General features: G+C 38.9%; 1 protein-coding gene across 4 annotated transcripts in view; it reads left to right on the forward strand.

Annotated features, from left to right (window-relative positions):
- The first annotated feature begins 1,468 nt into the window (after positions 1 to 1,468).
- The window catches only part of NCK2 (NCK adaptor protein 2), a 166,497-nt gene continuing 150,921 nt past the window's right edge, over positions 1,469 to 17,044 (forward strand). For 2 of the 4 annotated variants that reach the window (XM_050922578.1, XM_050922561.1), the window contains exon 1: positions 1,470 to 1,710. The gene's annotated coding sequence lies outside the window, so the exon portion shown is untranslated. Of the gene's footprint in view, positions 1,711 to 9,912; positions 10,021 to 17,044 lie in introns of all 4 variants that reach the window. The other 2 variants (XM_050922570.1, XM_050922582.1) reach the window with 2 other exon arrangements.

Consider the following 17,044-nt stretch of genomic DNA (forward strand, 5'->3'; position numbering starts at 1 on the left):
AGTGCATGCATTGACAAAGGGGTTGCTTGACTCATTTAAGGTATATCTGGCATGAGCATTTCTACCTGGCACACTTTACTCAGTTAGAGATGCAGTCATAACAGGACCGGTGTGTTGCATACTTATACAGTGGTATGTCTTTTGTGGAAAATGTCTCAGTGATTTCAGAAGTTTTCCTGTCTTGCACACAGTTTTTTGTTTTTGTTTTGGAGAGGGGAAGAGCATAGGAGAACCTAGGAAAATTAAATACAAAAAATTGTTAACAAAATATAGAAGTTGAATGTTTACAATGGCAAAAAAGCCAGGAAATGCAGAATTTATGGTTCTCATGGGAAGCAGCAATGCTAATTTTCTCATACTACACGTTTTAAACTTTATTACTACTTTACTGTAGCATCTCAACATAAAATTCAAAATACTAAAGTTATGAGGATTTAACTGAGGCATTTCCTATTTTTGTGCTCTTAAAGTCACAACTGTGCTATTGCGGTAACCATATTTTGCATTTCATTTATTGCACAGAGGCAGCACTCCCATTACCTTTTAACTAGGATGCTCTCTGAGCTGGTGTATTCCCTCCGCTCCAGTCCTGCTTCCAGGAGGCAGAGCTTCTGCAAGTGACCTCACAGACTTGGCCAATCCGCTCGATTAGACGCTGTGATGCTATTCCTGAAAGTTCCCTTCCCTAGGGTGGCACTTCGGGGAATAACATTGAATGCTTTCTATTTTTAGTGGGCAGGCCAAGCGCTTTGTCCCTAGCCCTGCTAGCTAACCCCAATTCAACTTGTCGGGAAGGAGAGGGAAACATTTGCAGTTCAGCAGGAGAAATGACTGAAATCCTCTCGAGTGAATCCCTGACAAAGGATGTTAGGCAGAGTCCCTCGCGAAGGACGCCTTAGGCACATATCACGCTGCTAACTCTGTAGCGCTGCTTGAGTCAAAAAGAGGATGGGTGGAGGAACGGCTTTGTGCGGCTCCATCTTTTCTCTCTCAGTCGCTCCAGATCAGTTTTGCTCAGTTTACAGTCACAGCGACCTGCTTTGGCTCCCCTCACCCGGGCACACGCAGCCTGGACTCGGCGAGGCTTGGTCCCTACGCCTGGGGCAGTACAGCCCCGGCGACCCAGCTCCTCCTGGGCCTTGGCCCGCCCCGGCTCACAGCGCTCAGGTGTGCGCCAGCGGGTCCGGGTCCGGGCCCAGCCGGGGGCCCGATCCTGGCCGTCCGGCAGCTTTAGCGGCTCCGCCCTTAGCAGCGGGGCCCAGACCCCCCCAAACTTTGCGGGCTGGGGGGCAGGGGAGCGAGGGAGGGAGCCAGCCCAGCCCCGCCCCGCTCCCGGCCGGAGCGAGGAGGGGTCTAGGGGCCCGCCCCTCCCGGCCGATCCCGGCCGCGGCTGGCAGGCAGGAAGGGAAGGGGAGGGGTGCGTAGCGGGGGGAGGGGCTGTTGCTGCTGCCACCGCCACCGCTGCCGGGCTGAAGAGAGGCAGCGCCGGGGCCTTGGGCACGTCCGGCCGGCCCGGGGGAGGGGTGAGGAAGAGGAAGGGGGGGACTCGGCCCCTCACGAGGACGCATCCGCCGGGGAGGGGGCAGAGCGCGCGGGGGAGCCAACCGCCGCCGCCGAGACAAAGAGCGGAGCCCGCCTGGGAGACCCCCCCCATCCGCTCCGCCGCCGCCGCCGCTGCCATTATTGCTCCGCTCCCGCCCCGCCGCCGAGGTGAGAGCGGGGCCCGCCGCAAACTTGTGGCGGCCGCTGCTGGGGAGTTGGGCGGCCCCGGGGGGCGCTGCCGGGCCTAGAGCCCCTTTCCCCGCGCGGGGGGCGGGATGGGAGGGACTCGGGCGGGGGCGGCGAGCCCGGGGCCGCAGGAAGGCGGCGGGGGGAGGGTGTTTCGCTGCCACGTTCGGCCGCTGTGTCTGCGGGGAGGCCGCCCGGTCCGGCCGATGGAGCCGCCGCACAAGCGGAGTTTTGTGTGTGTGTCTGACAGCTGCTGCTGCTGCTTTGTAGCAGGGTCCGTGCTGGGGAAGGGGCAGGGCAGAGCCGCGCGGCGGCTGCGTCTCTAGCCGGGCTCTGGGACTCCGCCGGGCTCGCCGCCTCAGCCTGCTCTGCGGGCTGACCCCGGAGCCGAGCTGCTTCTAACATGGTTTAAATTAAGCGCAGCCCAGGTCTCGCTGTGCAGCTCAGAGCCCGACAAGCAAAGGGGCAGAAAACAGTGCTCAGCTAGGACTCCAGTGATAACCCCGTCAATAAAATAACCAGTCTTAAAATATGGCCAGATGATAAATCCCGAATAAAGATTGTCTGAGTATAATAAAAGCAAATCGGCAAAGGCAAAACTGATTATTTGCATTTCTGTTTTTAATAATTTCAGCATCTACAATTTAGTAGGAATATTTAGCCGAGGTCAAGTAGCACCTAGTACGTTAACATTTAAGATGAAATAAGTTTACAGTCTAATGGGAAGTTGGTATCGTGTAAAGTTTTCAGGAGAGTTTAATGTGGTATTCGAAACATTGACAAACATTAGTATTCAAAAATTAACTCATTTGTTTACTAGGAGTGGAACTCCATTTTTATATATGGTAATACATGTTTATAAAACATGTTTAGAGAATATTAGATCCTTTGTACCTATTTAATAAGTCAAACCCAGCACATGACACAATTAAAATAAACAAAGCCAAAACAACCTTCAGATGCTTCAACATAGCAATATTCTGATGTTTATATTTGGTGATTTTTAACTTTGTATATGTATCTAAAACTGTATTTCACTTTTGTAGAAACTGTGTTACATTTAATGCCATTAAAGTCAGTACATTGTAGTAGGCTGATACTTCCCAATTATGTTAGTGTTATGGTAGCCAGACGAATAATCAGTAATACTGAGCAGTCTACAGGTGCTGGGGATGGGGGATCAAAATAATACCTCAGTTAAAGATTTGATGTAGGTTAATAAAAAACAATCCAAAAACAAACCTACAGATATCCTTCTGTGAGACTCTGTGTGGGCGGAATAGGTTAGTAATTCAGGTTAGAATTGCAACTTCGATTAATCTTCATGTAATGTAGTTTGTATGGTATTTCATGTCTCCTGTTAGAGGACCGTTGCACTGTAAATAGCTGTGTATATTGAAATGAAGTTGTAAACTAAATATTGAATTTACTTTAAAATTGTTCTTTTTTTCCTGTGGTGGTTTAAAAATTTGAGTGCCAGCTACATTTTTTATTTAATTTTACCCTTTGTGTATCTGGGTTCCATTTCTGTTTCCACTTTCTTATTTGGACTGGAGTGGTAGTTGTCTCTGAAGGCATACTATTGCTGTAGCAGCTTACTGAACAATAGGAAATCAGACTTCTTTTCAGTGATGGCACAGTAGTGTTGTCCTAATGCCATACATACAAGTTAGCTCTGCCATGTTTGGCTTCTGTTCTCCAGAACTTGGGCCAGTAACTTAGAATGGAGGAGAAGTCTAGGTTTTTAAGTGCTTACCAGATGAGAGCTTCTGAGAAAGGGTCTCTTCTTTAGCTTAACAATATTTCCTCTGGGAAGTGTCGTTACCCTGCTGTCTGTTGCAACTGCTCTTAAGCAATCTTAGCCTGTCATCACCGCTTAGGAACTATGATGCCAATACATCTTATATTTGCATTGTAGACATAACTGTAACTACAAAATAAGATTTAGGTAGCTTAGTGATTTTAGTGTTTCTGAAAGAAACTTTCTTTACAACTCTGAAAACAGAAATCTTCTGTCTGACCCCAGCAGTCAGGTTTTTAAGTTTATATTTCAAGCTTTGCTATCCCACCAGTATGTCCCAATGGAGAGCGTTTCAGTCTTCATAACTATTCCTTGTTTTCTTTGCTGTGACTTTCAACAAGGAGGCCAGTTGTGCAGAGGATATTTGTGAGTAGGGGTGGAGATTGGAGGCACCCTTGCCTACTATCATCCAGACTAAAATTTGCAAATAACAGCTTTAAGATGGTAAACATTTTGACACTGCCTTTGTCAGCTGTATTTGAATTGTTGCCCAGAGGTGAAAGGCATATTCTAGCTTCTTGAGCCCGATAATAATCTTCCAGATCTTCCTTCGCTTGCTCTCCTGCAAAAGAAACAAAGGTTGTAATTAGTCATCTACCTTCTGCATGGTTCCTTATATTTACCTCTGGGTAGTAGGTGTCTGATAAATTTGAAACTCCAGCATTTCACTGGCTACTGTAACAGAGGGAACTTACTATCTCTTCTTCTTTTCCTCCCTTCATTTCCCTTGAAAGCCTCCTGATAGCTCTCTGTAGTTGAATGAGAAAGGTCCGTGCCAGTCTACACCTCTCCCAGCATCTCCTGGCTGCTGCAAGGGGAGAGAGCAGGACAAAGGTCTGCTATTCTTTTCTTCCTTATAATTTATTCTTATTGCGTTCTCTTCCACTGTTGATAGCTGTTGTATATTCCTTTGCTGATATTCCTCAGCAGCAGCCTAAAATTTGAGATTCCAGCAGCTTCATTTCTGAACAGCGATCATGAAACTGACTAGAGTTGTCTATTTCTTAACAGGGCTGCTTCTTGGTGGAGTTACTCAGGGTGCTGCTGCTTGGCAAGTTGTGAGCTGCAGCAGCATCAGAGCTGGCTACAGACTCATGGACACAATACTGTATTAGTGTACATTTGGTTCAGGGTTGAAAGGCTGTCTTTAGGCCCACTTATCTGGGAAAACTTTCCACTTAACCTGATAGATGGATTTTTCGTGGCATGGTTGTAATCATTACTTTTTCTGTGTTAGGAGTTTTAGTTGTGGAACTAGTTAAAAGATTTGAAGTAATTTCCCAGTGGTTTGCTATAAATTTAGTTTCTCTAATGTTTTTAGTTTGAGTTCAAAGTGAATTTAGTAGCGGTGAAAGATCCTGGATAGACCTCATTGGACACAGTGCTCCATCAAAATAGCTTAGTTCGGTTTTGGAGGGCTGGCCTCTGGGGATGGGCTAAGTTGCTGTGGAGGTGAGCTGCTTTTTCACTTCCCTTAAAAGAAAATACCTAAAGAAAATGCATTTTCTTTTTATCATATTTAAGGTATGCATAAATACCACAATTCCTTCAGTTTCCATAGGGTGAGGTGTTGTAAACACTCACAAGTTAAGTGGAGTGGTACCTCTATTAATGTTTGGATGGAATATCTCCATGGAAAACTCAGCTGTTGTTTGTTATTTAGTAGGTAGCATTTTTTCCTGTAAGTGCTGACCTACACGGCAAGTTGCTGTGTGGCAAACCAGGGTAAGACTATAGCACACCAGCTTGCTGTTCAGTAATGTGTCCTGTGTGGACATTATTACAGCACAGTTAAAGTCTTGGAGTTCAGCTTGACTTGAAACTATAGTTTGCCAAGTCTCATACTTCAGGATTTTTGCTTGGCTAACTATGCTTTCAGGCCAAGTTGCACTCCAGAACTTTCAGTGCACAGTAGCAGTGTACGCACAGGATGTTAATGCATGGGAAGTTGATGCGCTATTCACAACCTGGCTTGCTGTGCAGTAACTAGATGTATAGAAAAGCCCAGTCAGCTAAATCAATTTCCCGTGCTGGTACGGCACTGTTATGAGATACCATCTTCTGGATGAGATGTTAAACAAGGTCCCGATGACTTGTGGTCATTAAACAACCCATAGCACTTTTTGCAAGACTATGATTGTTGACCCAAGTATTCCAAGCCAATTTCCATTTTAGATAATTCCATTTTATCTACCAAAATCTGCCTGCAGTTGCTATTAGATACATTAGCCAGTTTATCATAAATTATTCTGTAGTGGAGGTCTGTATAGGTAAACTGATGATATATTTCACTTTAATAGTGGGTGAAGTAATTCTTTATGGTGTTTAGTTTTTTAAAGTGATTTGAAATTTCTCATGCTGAAGGGGCTACATAAATGTATGATTTGTTATTTTTAATTAATACAAATGAAACAAATTAATTTATAGTGCATGAAATGGAATAGAAAGTTGAATTATAAGAACAGATCTGTAAAGTATTCATCTTCTACGTAGTAGATGAATTTGTTTCCATTGTTAACAAAAGAATGGATCCTAAATTTTGAACCCATGAGAAAAAACGCTTCTTGTATAGCGAGTTGGTTCAGCAGCGTGCATTTTTAAGATTTAGTATGCTTTATTAAGTGTATAAGCTCAAGTGTGGATGCATTTTTTTATTAGAAGTTATCAACATTATTAATTTAAAACTGTTCTAAATATCCATAGAAACAAGAAGAATGTACCAGTCACATTACTAAAAGTGTTGAATTTGAAAAATACTGAATGTTAGGTAACTAGCCAAGAATTTTTCGAAAGTGTCCACTGTATTAGGTAGGCTGTAACAGTGTGTTGTGCATGTCAGAAATAAGCTTTATATGGCAATGTGATTTTCTTTCCTGCCTGGTGGATGAAGTCAGCGTCAAAACTGATATAGGTTTCAATGTGGTGATATTCACAGTATAAACACATACAAGTTGAAGTAGGTAAAACTCAAGATGACCATGCAGTGGTCTAGGAAGGAGAACTTTCAAAGTCTTCTAAGGAATGTAGTTACAAATACACATTACATTAATGTAGTGTCTGAGTTGGAAAATTTAAATACGTAGAAATCAGAAAAGTGTTGCTTCAGCAACTTTAACCTCAGCCATGTTGCACCTAAGAAGCGTTTTAGGTAACTCTTTGTGTAGTGCAATGCAGATATTGAGATATACAGTATGTCGAGTATGGTCAAGATCCATTGATCTAGGAAACATAGTATAGGTCTGCTTTTCAAATCAGGGAGGGCCCTTTGAAGTGAATGCTTTTATTTTTAAATAAATGTCTTTACTCCTGATTGAAAGGCAGGTTGGGAGCTGGGATATGGTCCATAATCTGTCAGTAGTGCAGTAAGTCTCCTAGCGAACAGCTTGGATACTGTGCTGGGCAGCACACCTTCTCCTTTTTGCCGCCTTGTCAAAGGATTCTACTTGGATTATTTTTTAAGTGCTCATAATGGGTTGGATGCTGTATAAGACTTGGTTCCTATCCCAAATATCTTAGGCCACGTCCAGACTAGGAATTAAAATCGATTTTAGATACGCAACTTCAGCTACGTGAATAACGTAGCTGAAGTCGAATTTCTAAAATCGAGGTACTCACCAGTCTGGACGGCGCGGCATCGATGTCCGCGGCTCTCCGTGTCGATTCCGGAACTCCGTTCGGATTGATGGAGTTCCGGAATCGATGTAAGCGCGCTCGGGGATCGATACACCACGTCCAGACTAGACGCGATATATCGATCCCCGAGCAATCGATTTTAACCCGCCGATGCCGCGGGTTAGTCTGGACGAGGGCTCAGTTTGAACTGATCAACAATAAAAGAAAAAGCACTTGCAAACCTAAAGGGACATTTTGTTTTACAAATTTATTTTACTGTGTTTTTTTTAAGAAGGGGAGAGTGATAGCATTTTTCCTGATGTGGATTAATATTTTGGGGATGCTGAAAGGTCCAGATTATTTGTGGTTGATTTTTATTTTAATAGAAAAAGGGATACAGGTGGATTTAGAAGCTTTTTTAAGGGACAGAGATTGAGGACTGTGTTCACTAAAGCAAGTGCACTAAATCCCATCCTTTTTTCTAGTACGTGGGTAGGTGCTTTTCATTTTCTCAGCTGCTAACAGCTTCTGCTTTACGCAGGAGTTGGCTGCTTTCCTTAGTAATGGCAGCAGTCTTCTTACAGTAGCTGTGGGTCAGGCTGACACAAATATGGGTATTCAGTCCAACTTGGAGCCATCAGTGGGAAGATGGATGCGGGGCGGGTTTTGATAAAGAGAAGTGTACTGCTTCTTATGCTGCGGCAAGAAGCTAGATTCTACTAACACTGGAGGTTGCTAGCTGCTTAATGCTGTAAGTTACCAACACTGATCTCCATAGAAAAGGACTGAGTTTGTTTTTGGAATGATTGCAGCTATCAGCTATAGTGTCTTTTATTTATTTTTAAAAGAGGTCATTAAATGTTGAAGAGCATCTGGCTATTTATAATTGGCTTAGATAATTTTGAGAAGAAAACATTTTTTAAAAATTATATTAAATATATCAAATTATATGTATTGTATTGTTATAAAGATCTGAACAGCAAAGAAATACCATATTTTAAATCCTTTCATTCCATATGATTCCCAAAGTACTTAAAAAACTACACAATATTACTTCAGTCATCACTGCAGTTTTAGCCACCTCTGTGGTAAAATATATCAGTTTAATCGCCCTCAGCTACGCTACACTAGGAATATAGGGCAGAAAACGAAGACCACTATATCCAGTTGACATTACAGGAGTAATTTAGGAAGGCAGAGTATAACTTACCATTTTAATAATAATTTATTTTGAGCTTCTATCTAAGACTATGAAAGTATCTTAGAGACATTAATGAATTAAGACTGCCACTTGCTGAATCAATAGCACCACTTCTTAGAGAAAAACTGAGTACAGAGCAGAATGTATCCTCCTTAGCTTTTAGTTCTGGTGAGATGACAACCCAATGTAGTATAGATGTAAGGTCTTCCCCTTCCTTTCTTCAAATTGCAGTGTGTGTTGATTTGGTGTTTTCCGTTTCTCATCTTCATTATACATCTTGGTTGACATCCAGTGTCAACCTAAATGAATGCAGTTTGAAAGAAATTCAGTGCTTTGTGAAAAGCTGGTGCCATTTTGTATAGTGATCGGGGAAGGATTTTTCAACCTTTAAGTGCAGAAAGCAGTACACGTATTTGTAGACAACATTTTGGGGCTGCACTTTGTTAATCTGTCATAATGACAAACCACATGTTCATTTTCCTGGCCATGTGATGTACTTCCAAACATACTAAAAGGGTTACTAAATTTCACAACTATTGTATGATGAAGTGACAAGGATTCTGGATTCTATGGAGTGGAAATACAGACGGCTATAAGTTAATGCTGCCCCACAGCTTAGTAAAGTTTATTGTAGAATTCTTTTATCTCTTCAGTGCAGCAGAAATACAAGATCCTATTGTAATTTAAAGTTTGCATTTGTCCAACAACTAACGTATAAAATTGGATTGGCTGGAAAAAATGCTAAATTCATAAAATTGGCATTGAACATTTACTTTTGCCAGTTAAAACCACATTTTGTTTCGTTTTAAGACTCCCTTTTAATCAGTTTAAAAATGTATAAGCTGTTGCAAATGCGTACAATATTTACTTAATTCCCTTTTAGGAAAAGTATGAAGCAGCAAAAATTTGAGTATATTGTGTCAGAAGAAAGCATTTATTAGCTTTATTTAAAATTTTTGAAGCGTTGGCAACAACTAGTCAATGTATCAACCTCACTCTTCAGTTTTGCAATTAAGGGAGGAGCAAGAAGCTGACACGTGGAGGTCATGGGAAGGAGAGGAGAAGAAACCCAGCAGTGATACAAAAGTTCCTATTTTTGTTGTTTAGCTTTGACTAACATATATCAGTAAACTTGCAGCTTCAGTTGGGCATCTCTTTTGGCTTAAACCAAAACTCAGAAGTTTTGTAAACCTTGAAAAGAATCTATATATAATGACAGCGTAACTTGAAGGCATAGTACTTCAGTATGTACTGTTGCATGGCAACTCTGTTTAAATAAGATGAAACTGACAGTAGTATACAGGTTTTCTGGTACAGTTGTGTATTCTCTTATCTGTGAAAAATGTCGTCTATGTAACTTCTGTAGCATTAAAGAATTAGAAACTGGTGGCAGCTAGTTAGTTAACCTCTTCCCATTTGTTCTGTTTTGATACCATATCCTTTGTTAGTCAGCCTTACACAGATTCCCCCATAATCCTGTTTGACTTACTTTGTCAAATTTATAGATTTGTCAAATAAAATATGTTGAAGTCAATGATTATTTTTTTCTTTTCTTGTCTCTTTTCAACAGGCTTGTGTTTTTAAATTAAAAATAATGACAAAATGGGTACAATATTATGGCTACCAAAGGAAAACAGTGAGAATTTCAAGCATAGAGGTTGAATACAAAAATATTCAAGTAAGCGCTTAATGTTAAATATTTTCTTTACAAGAAATGTGAATCATTAAGAATCTAAATTTACCAAGTGCTCCCTTTTTTCCAGTTTTTAATTTTTTGATGACTTGTCACTGCTTAGCTCTGTCGGGTTTTGTAGTCACTCTGACTCTGTTAACAGTGCTGCGATTGTACAAAATATTTCTATTGTGGACTTACTTTTACATTAAAATTTGAATTCTATTTAACATCTGTAAAGAGGAAAATTAACACTACTATCTCAAATAATAAACATTATAATAAGGGATCTGCCCTCCGCTTGACACTGAATGATTAATATTTTCTTACATCAAAAGACTTTGTTTTATAATATTGAGGATTCTGAATGACCTAATTTGAGAATATTAGGAGTTTAATCAGATATCTATGTAAGGGTTATGTAATATGTATTTGTTTTAAAATTGGGTTGTAATCAAGCTTGTGTTTAGCACAAGTATCAGAAGATGACCCATCTTAGTAAGCACTCAGGCTATTAAGGGATGCATGTGGAATCTTAATGATCTGAAATTATATAGTATCAGAGGGGTAGCCATGTTAGTCTGGATCTGTAAAAGCAGCAAAGAGTCCTGTGGCACCTTATAGACTAACAGACGTATTGGAGCATGAGCTTTCGTGGATGAATACCCACTTTGTCGGAAATTATATAGTCTTATTTTAAAAAGAACACTAGACTGTCCATTAAGCTGTGATGAGTAAAGTTGTTTGCATGGCTGATGTGCATTTTTTTTACCTTTACTGTCTTGTAATATCATTGTTCATAGCTATTTTATAATCTTTTGCTCTTTTTCTGTTTTAAACATGTGAATGTTCATTTTGCTAAATTTTTAAACTTTTTTTCTTTCCCCTCACAGAACTGGGGAATCAGAAAGATAGTCGTACTGTGATTTAAAAGCAGTGTCAAAACATTCTTAATTTTTCTTTATCATTTGCATCCTAACTAGCATATTGTGACAGTGATCTGGGAAAACTTAGGCACTTTATGCCTGGTGAGTAGTCCTACTGAAGTGAATGGGCCTACTCAGTGTGTGTAAGGTTAAGAACTTTTGAAAATCTTTGCAGGATCAGGGCCTAACTTGCATCGTAGATCAGATGTTCTCTAGTCATGCTTTCTTTAATTTGTCAAAGTGCATATGCTAAGTTGTATGATGAACATTTGGTAACCATGCAATTTAAGTAGTCAACTTATATTTACAGTCAGATTCTGTACCCCTGCATAGTACCTTGCGATTGATTTAATGGGATTGCTTGTGGAGTGAGAATACCCTTACTCAGTAAGTATTTTCAGAATCCATTAAAGAACATGAATGAATCAAAGATGGCTTAATCCAATGCCTGCTGAAGTCAATAGAGAAAGAGAAGGATTGATAATTGGGGAGAAAATAGGAAAAGGAACACTTTCTGTACTATATGGATGTTTTTTTTAAAAACTGGAAAACTGGGCAAGGGTAAAACATAGGCAATAGATTAAAAAGCAGAAAAATTAACTTGAAAATAGGTATTGGGTTTTAAAAATTGAAAAATATAAATTAAAATAAAACAGCAAAATAAAAAAAATAAAAACCCATTTAAGTTGACCCATTCAGTGGTCCACTTAAGTCTATGAGATTGTTCAGAATGTACAGTATAAAGATATAAGTATGTAAATCTTAGCGAGCTCAGGGCTGACGAAATTTTATGGTCTTGAACACTGACCTTCCAAAGAGTACCCAAATCTTTTTATTTTCTAAATAGGATATATTAAAAAAAAATCACAATAGATATTTTAAGTAGAGTACAAAGACTTCTTTCCGATCTTCAACAATTGTTAAATTCCTTTAATTTGCCTTTCAGAATAGGTCTGGTCATAATTTATTTTTGTTCTTTGATTTCCTTTTTTTGACTACTGAAATGGAGTGTAGGTGTTTGGGAATTTGGGTTCTCCTGAAATTTACTTTGGTTTAAGGAAAAAAACAAACAAGTCTGTCATAGCACAATGTAAAGCAGATGATGAAAAATGGTTGTCGCTTATAGTGTCATGGCTGGGAAGGATTAATTAAAATGGATATAGTCCAATTTTTATATGTATTATATAATTTTACCTTTAATATAATAGAGACCACTTTTGCAGAATTGCATTCAATCATTAATATGCTTAATAGATAACATTAGAAGCAGTCTAGAATTCAATAGACTATATTGTTGTTGCAAGTAAGAGTGAAAATCTGGTATGCCTTCACTTGAAATTATCTGACTAAAGCAGAGTCTCAGTTTAATGTACTTTCCCACACCAGGAAGTAGCTTAATGAAAAACATCTAGGGATGGGGGTTCTCTTTCTTTGTTGCATAATCCATATTTTTGCAACTTAATACTTTTTATGCACATTTGATCTGGATGTGGGAGGAGTACATCGTTTGGGCCAGTTTCCATTTATTCTACTAGTATATAATCCAAACTGTTCCAGTAGTCATAGATAATGATTTTAAATGTAAGGCACTCAGGGTTGTGTTACAATTGTTTGAATTATATTACAGAGAGAATCGCAAAAGTCTTAATGGCAATGTTAGGCCAGTTTCCTAGACTTTGTTTTTTATTTTTACTTTCAGGTAAGATTGCTTTTTGGCCTGAGGGTTGCATAAAATATAGGGGTATCATGACCACTTTCTCTTTCTTTATTACTAGATGGGAAAAGACTCAAACCGTTTTGGTTTTATAAAATGGGGTTAGTAGTGTGGAAGAACTTGAGAGCCTCTGGGAAAAAATATACTGGTTTTTTTTCCTCTCTCCCCTCCCCAGGGACTATGCCCTGTTTGTTTCTGAATCTTCAATGCTGTGCCCCTGAACTGAAATTGAGCAATCATGAATATACATACGTTTCAACACATTCATCATATGAACTAAAGGGACATTGACAACAACGCATTTTTAAAAACTGATTAAAAACAAACCTTTTTCTGATAGAGCACCTTTTTACAGAGTTTGTTCTGAAGTTAGTGCTTGAGACTTTTTTAAAAAAAAATGTTTTTTTCTGCTTCCCTGATATTTACAAAGAGCCTTTGGAAACTTTAGATAATTAAGTTCAGACTTTCTCAGGTCCAGCTCTTCTTTTTGTGTATGCACCTGCCTGCTGCATTTTTAGTTTCATCAGTGCAATGTTCCTACTTAACACCTTATTGAAGGACTTTGGGGGAGAGTAGCCATATGAGCTGTTTCAGAGCAATACATAAGAGTGATAGTGCCATTTTAGTGCATGACATGGGAAGTGTACATGCCCATCAACAAAACTGATTCTGTAGAGTGCTATCAAATACCAAAATAAACAAGCTGGAAGTTTTTTCTCCCTCTAGTCTTTCAGTTTCAGCCGTGTTAAGTATTAATCTGCTATTGGTACAAAATTTTCAGATTGCGGTGTGATTTTTCAAGCTGACAGTGTTTCTTGTACTGTGGATATGGCTGTACCTTACAAATTGTCGTTTGAAGCTTATCTGAAGATGAGGGAGCTCTCAATATGCTGTCACAGGAGGAGAGATTTAGTTTATAGACTTAATCATAAGATTTGTTGCTCCCCTGCATAACAGCATAAGTAAGACATTTTGGAGGAAGGAAAGTGCAGGTTTTCGTACCCATTTTCAAATGTGGCTTTTTTGGGAGGCTATTAACTCTAAAATTACAAGACTTGGGTAATTGATACTACTTCCACTATACTGGACTTGTAGATTGCATGCAGTTTGGGAGAAACAATTGGCAAATCACATGATATATATACACAACTATTTTCCTCAATGGATTGTGAGTTTTTTTTTAAAAATTATTAGTACAGAACTGATATTGGAATAAACCATTTTGGGATATTGCTTCAGGTTACATAGTGAAAATAGATTTGATATCTTACTCGAAGCATATTTCATAACTTTTCCAGATGCCAAAACTAGTATTTATATAGCTATATACACTCAAAGATTGAGGTAATTTTTGTGTGATTCTGAGAATTCATATAAACTTTATTTTAAAAGTTTTTTTAATAGTAAATGTAAAAGAAATAATAGCATAAAAAATTTTGTGTAAAGGTAAATATTTGTTAAAAGGCTGTTTCCCCCCCGGAGGTAGAAACAAATGAAAGCTTGACATGAGGGATGGTGTGTGGTGAGGGCTGTGAAAAAACTGCACTCAACAGAAACTGATTATTTTAATGATTTATCTAAGGTACTACTGACATATTATCTAAACACCATACTTTGTTTAAGGATGGTACTAGGAGTAGATTTAGTGTGCTGTGGCAGTTCTTCCATTAAGGCTAAACTTGGCCTGGTTTATATAGATTTATATATGACTAATTTTTATAGATGTAACTTTCTTAATTTTAAAATGCTTAACTTCTAAGTACTATAAAAATAATGCAGCATATTTATATAAGTTATTAGTGGCACTGTTTCTGTATTGTTTAAATTGTAAGCTCCAGAAATATCATACGTCTTTTCAAAAGCTATCCAGTTAAAAATAGTCTTAAAACTATTCCACAACCTTCAAGAATATTTTGTTTTAAGACATTATAATGTTAAAGATTTTTTTATCAGATTTTTAGAAGTTGATCAGCACACTGTTTTACACATTGTTCTTCAGCTAAAGGGTATAGTTCTAAATCTATATAAAAACATGGCTGACTAAGAAGGCATATGTATTTCCTATGTATCTGAATTACTTGCTTACTATAAAAAGAGAGCATCCTGTTACATCTATGTTGTGTTTTTGCTTCTTACATCAACACAATTGTCAACTAATATCTGATTGCAAAATCTTTCTTGCTATTGATTATATAAGATACCAAGAACACAACTTGATATTTCAGATGCCAAGTGGAGTTTACAGTTCTGGCAGTTGGAGTGAGTTTGACAAGTAAGCTGTTGCAAGTGGATAAATATAGAACCCCACAGTGCCACTTCTAGGAAATTTCTGCCCTACAAGCATTACTGTTCTGTAGCGTATGTGTCTGTGACAGTTTAAGGCATCCATGCTCTAACAGCATTTTTTAATTGTTGACACAGATTGGGAGCAATATGGTTGTATAATACTATTCTATAACAGGGTTATAATGCAGTGCACCCTTACAATGTTTAAAAAAAAAAAAAGTGAAAACGGACACTGAGAGCCCTGGCAGACACCTGTCTTAAGGCACATTTCTCTCATGTAGATGCACCCTTAGAGTTGTTTTTGGCAAATAACATTTTATTTTAACAGCACTGAATAATTATGCTCTAAAACTAAACTTTCAGCCTTTGCAAACCCAGTTAAATAGATTAAAAATTCATTTGGAGATGGATGTGTTGTAAATAATCACTTAAATGATTAGTGGGGTGGGGAAGGAGATTCTGCCACCAACTCCATAACTACTGGTAACGCAGATCCCTTTTTCTTCTCTCTCTCTTATTGTCTCCTCACTATCCTTCTACATGGAATTCTTGTAGCAGAGAATGGGTCAGTTTCCTTAGCAGTTTAATCTTTGAAACGTGGAGATTGGCTAAGGTTATATCTTAGTGATAACTACAACATGTCTACATAGGTAAAAACACTTCATAAATATAGACTTATGCCAATATTATAAATATTCTGTAATTGATTCTAGAAGGATTTATGGTAGAATTTTAGTAGGCATGTCATTTATTTATTAACCGAAAATTGAAAAAATACTACTTGGCCTTAGATTCTGGTCATTGGTCAGTCTTTTCCCACCACTGTTTTTCTTCTGCACCATTTTTTGCATAAATATAACTAGGAATAGTGTTAGTATGGTGAAGACCTTGAATGCCTTGACTCTGAATGACATATTTTGGGATCACCTCTAACTCCACTGACATACAAGATAGGGAGGAGTACATCACCAGTTAAAAGAAGAAAACATTAAATTGTAAACTTTGGTCCAAAACCTATTTATCTTATTTGAGAAGTTAGTTCCATTGACTTAAATAAGAATAATGTGAGCATGGTTTGACCCTACAGATGAATGCTCACTAAGTGTACTTTCTATACCAGGGGTCTCAGACTCAATTTATCTTAGGGCCAGTACCAGTCCTCAAATCCTCCCAGTGGTCCAATAATGTCACTGAAGATGGTGTTCAGAAAAAAAAATGTTTATATTGTATTTTTTATTTCGAATTTCTTAGAAATAATAAAACTGTCATTCATACAACTTTATATAATTCTTCGCCTGCCAGAGAGTTTTTCGTGTTTGCCAGACACGTGGCAACGCTTCAGTTCTGTCAGCTTGTTGATGTTTGGCCTCAGTGACTGAACAGTTGAAACCTTCAGGATTGCAGCATGGTGTGTATCAGATAGTTGTGTTTGGTATTTTGACTCGTTTATATTCATTGTGGAAAAAAATGACACTGCCTCCATGGCTGACTGTGCCTGGTGACTAGAGATGCTGCCTCCATGGCTGACTCCATCTAGTGATGGTGTTTCTGTCCCTCTCCCCCAACCAGTGGGAGCTGCAGGGGGGCAGGGCCTGCAGCAGACATTGCCGGCAGCGTGTCTGCATGCATCTGTCCTCCGCGGGCCGCAGTGGGGAGGTTCTCGGGCCGAAGAGGATAAATTAAATTCTATACAATTAAATGGTCAAAATGCTCAGAGGCATCTGAGAGTACTGAGATGAGGATACATTTAGCTCCTCTGTGAAGCAGAGGTACAAAAACAATTATGTAGATGTAAAACTTTTCTTTTTTCTGTAACATGTATTCTGTCCTGGCATCAAGGCATTAGGTTGGGCTCAGCTAGAGACTAGTTTCCCAAATATTTCCAGTTATTAAACCTTACCAAAATACTTTCCATTACATATAGTAACATTTTCAGATGTAGAAAAATCATAAATGTTTTATACTGTTCTGTATTAAGTAGTACATTTTGGGTTTACTGCAAGTGGTTTTAAAACATCTAACTTTAGAGAATCTAAAATGAATGTCATGTTTTATTACATACCTGTGGAGAGTTTTCTATGCTACCACAACTAATTTTTATTCT

This window comes from Gopherus flavomarginatus, chromosome 1 (genome assembly GCF_025201925.1).
Source record: "Gopherus flavomarginatus isolate rGopFla2 chromosome 1, rGopFla2.mat.asm, whole genome shotgun sequence".
In the NCBI taxonomy this organism is placed as follows: Eukaryota; Metazoa; Chordata; order Testudines; family Testudinidae; genus Gopherus; species Gopherus flavomarginatus.